Source organism: Tamandua tetradactyla, chromosome X, assembly GCF_023851605.1.
Source record: "Tamandua tetradactyla isolate mTamTet1 chromosome X, mTamTet1.pri, whole genome shotgun sequence".
Classification (NCBI taxonomy): Eukaryota; Metazoa; Chordata; class Mammalia; order Pilosa; family Myrmecophagidae; genus Tamandua; species Tamandua tetradactyla.
The window spans coordinates 116,183,457-116,187,374 of record NC_135353.1 but is presented as its reverse complement, the minus strand read 5'-3'; the positions used below and the strand labels follow the sequence as shown (position 1 = coordinate 116,187,374).

Below are 3,918 nucleotides of genomic sequence, written 5' to 3'. Positions count from 1 at the left end.
ACTAGCTGCCAGAATGCAATATATCAGAAACAGAATGGCTTTTAAAAATAGGGAATTTAATAAGTTGCTAGTTTAGAGTTCTAAGGCGAAGAAAATGTCCCAATTAAAACAAGTCTATAGAAATGTCCAATCTAAGGCATCCAGGGAAAGATACCTTGGTTCAAGAAGGCTGATGAAGTTCAGGGTTTCTTTCTCAAGTGCATGGCAAGGACAGCATCATCTGCTAGCTTTCTGTCCTGGCTTCCTGTTTCATGAAGCTCCCCAGGAAGCGTTTTCCTTCCTCATCTCCAAAGGTCGCTGGCTGGTGGACTCTCTGCTTCTCATAACTGTCATTCTCTGCTCTCTCAGAGTCTCCTTTTCTCCAAAATGTTTCCTCTTTTATAACATTCCAGTAAACTAATCAAGACCCACCCTAATGGGTGGAGACATGCCTCCACCTAATCCAGCTTAATAACGACTCTTGATTGAGTCACATCTCCAGGGAGGTGATCTAATTACAGTTTCAAACAGACAGTACTGAATAGGGATTAGAAGAAATGGCTGCCTTTACAAAATGGGATTAGAATTAAAACATGGCTTTTCTAGGGTACATACATCCTTTCAAACCTGCACGATGAGTATGGTTGTGAAGTTGACAAGGCGTGAACTGATATAGTTTGTGTTCGTGTGTAAACTTGGCCAGGTCATTCTGCCCAGTTGTCTGGAGAAGCCAGCACTGGCCTAACCATCACTGCAATTTGTGGCTAGTTAATAAACCAAAAAATCTGGTTTATTAAATCATCAGCACTTTGCATCCATGGCTGATTACCTCTGCATTCGGCCAAAGAGAGTGTCTTTTGCAATTAGTAATTGATGTTTAATCTTATCAGCTGAAGGCTTTAAAGGAGAAGTCAGAATAGAGAATCTCTCTCCATTTCAGAATCTCTTCTCCTGGGGGATTCATTAAAGCCTTCCTTGGAGCTGTCAGCTTGTGGCCTGCCCTAAGGAGTTTGGACTTGTGCATCTCCACAGTTGCATGGAACACTTTTATGAAATCTCGTGTTTACAGATATCTCTTGTTGGTTCCGTTCCCCTAGAGCACTCTGACTAATACAGTTATTATAGGTTTAACTTTTAGGAACCACCAAACTGCTTTTCACAGTATCCACTAGGGAAATGCAAATCAAAACCACAATCAGATGCCATTCCACATGCATTAGAATGACATTATTAAAATAAATCATAAATAACAAGTGTTAGAGAGGATATGGAGAAATAGGAACAGTCTTTCATTTTTGATGGGAATATAAAAGGGTGCAGCTGTTGTGGAAAATAGTTTGAAATTTCCTCAGAAAGTTAAGTACAGAATTACCATATGACCCAGCAATCCCACTTCTAGCTGTATACCCAAAATAAATGGAATACAGGGACTCAAACAGATATTTACACACCAATGTACATAGTGGCATTATTCACAATTGCCAAAAGATGGACGCAATCCACATGCCCATCAACAGATGAATGGATAAAGAAAATGTGGTATAGACCTGCAATGGAATATTAATGAGCTATAAAAAGGAATGATGTTCTGATGCATGAGACAACATGGTTGAACCTTGAAAACATCATGTTTACTGAAATAAGCCAGAAACAAAAGGACATGTATTGTATGATCTCACTGATACGAAATAATTAGAATAAGTAAATTGATAGAATCAAGAACTAGAATACAGTTTGCCAGGGGCCAGGGTGGGGGTGGGGAAGGACCATCTGTAAGAGAGGAGAGGAAGATTGGGTTAGATAACTTTAAACTTCTTCCAAACTTGAAGGTTTTTTTTTTTGCTTTGTTTGACAGTTTATTAAACACACTGCATTTGTACTTTATTCTGTAGTTTTTAAAACCATTCACACATGGACTTATAAAAACATATTTTATAGAAAACCATCTGCAAAACTAAAATGAAAATGAGGATGCACATATTGCATACATATTAGATAACTGCTGAAATATTAGGAATTATTTTAATTTAATCTATACAGGCACTTAAAGGTGATTATGAACTATTAGGTGGCTTTTTTAAAAAAATATGACATCAGACTTTGACTTCAAAAGTGTTACGTTGAGTTGCAGATGCAAAACATGTCTATTAACAAAACGTCTAACAGTGTTTGAGAAACAGGACAAAATAAAGAACTGTTTTCCTTTTACAGGTACTTTTCCAAACCTGTACTCTATGCCGTCTCCCATTCAGAGAATTAGTAGTGCAAACTGATGAGGCAAAAAATGAATTCCTATCAAAAACAAGCTTGCGCCTACTTACAAAACATGCAAAGGGAGAATTTTAAGGAGGGGTTCCTGCAGAACTAGTTAAAAGTGAGTACAGCCCAGTGGCAGACTATATCTTTACTTCTACAAAACTAGGTCCTTCCTCCTCCTTTCTGGAAAAATTACATTTTCAGGATATAGACTATAAAATGGCACATGATACAAAGACACAAACAAAGAAGTTTGCACATTCTTTATATTTCCAGCTTTTGAGACAGATATTTTTGAAAGCTGAGGTCACCTCTAGCGGCGAAACCAGAGCCAGCTATTAAGCAGCAAGAATGCTACAGTAATTGAAAACATGACCATTTCTCTCTTAGCACGTTCCTTGTTCTCCTCTTCTAGAAGTTGTAGACGTCTATTTAGTTTGATTATCTGTCGTCTTAAGGAAGCTGCCTCTGCAACAGTCATGTCATCTGTAGGTCCTTCAACTGATGTATCAATATTTGAAATGCCATACCTGACGTTGTCACGATGAGGATTGCAAGTGGCGGCAGCAGACCCACCACGCAACACAGGTGCGCGATCATTGCTGACCAGTTGTCCATTTTGGCGAACACTATTTTCACTCATAGAGTCCTCCCTTTTCAGTCTGACATCTGCCCGGATTTCTTCACTTTGAGGGGTTGGAGGCCGTCGTTCTAAATCCAGAAAATCTAGTGGTCTTTCACTTAGTGTAAGTACACGAGGAGGTGGTTTTTAATGCCAGAGGTTTAAAGGGAGCTCACTGAATAAGGTCAAGATCTGCAGTACTTGAAAATGGAATGTGTTCATGATTTCCTGCTACAGAAATTCTCTCTGGAACCTGCATTATTACACTAGCATTTGGAACTCTGACTTGGAATCCTTGTGCCAAGTCAGCGTTTGGTGGTGGGACTTTTAATTTTTCTGGGACCCTCAATTGCTAATACCTTCGGTGTATTCCGTTTCCTACTGAATTTGAGTAATTTCCTCCATCTCTGCAGTAGTGGGCAAAGGAAATGCTGCCCCACTCACCAAATGTGTACAACTGCTGCTTGCTCTTTGGCATTATCTGCTTCTGTGCTTCATATTAAATCCTTTAATTTGTGTCAATGTGTATGTGATGGATTTAGAGCCACTTTTGTCTCCCTCGGCCTGCTGGAGGGTCCCTGGTGGGTCATTGTCCGAGCACATGAAGGCAGGCAACCAGGCAACGCACAGCCCGAGGGGCCCGCAGCACGCTGGGAGAGACTCAAATTTCAAATTTTGTTGTTGTTGTTGTTTACTTTTTTTGCATGGGCAGGCACCGGGAATCGAACCCAGGTCTCTGGCATGGTAGGTGAGAGAACTCTGCCTGCTGAACCACTGTGGCCCACCCCTAAACTTTATTTATTTATTTAATTTTAAAATTAATTTTTATTTTTAAAATTTTTTTCAATTTTTTAATTTATTTTTTTTAATACAAAAAACGCCAATTAAATGCAAACATTCTTATTTTGATCATTCTGTTCTACATATATAATCAGTAATTCACAATATCATCACATAGTTGCATATTCATCATCATGATCATTTCTTGGAACATTTGTATCTATCCAGAAAAAGCAATAAAATGAAAACAGAAAAAATATTATGCATACCATACCCCTTAC

At 38.8% G+C, this 3,918-nt stretch overlaps 1 pseudogene; it reads right to left on the bottom strand.

Annotated features, from left to right (window-relative positions):
* Window positions 1-2,492: 2,492 nt before the first annotated feature.
* On the bottom strand, window positions 2,493-3,277 carry LOC143670592 (mitochondrial fission factor pseudogene; annotated as a pseudogene).
* Window positions 3,278-3,918: the final 641 nt, after the last annotated feature.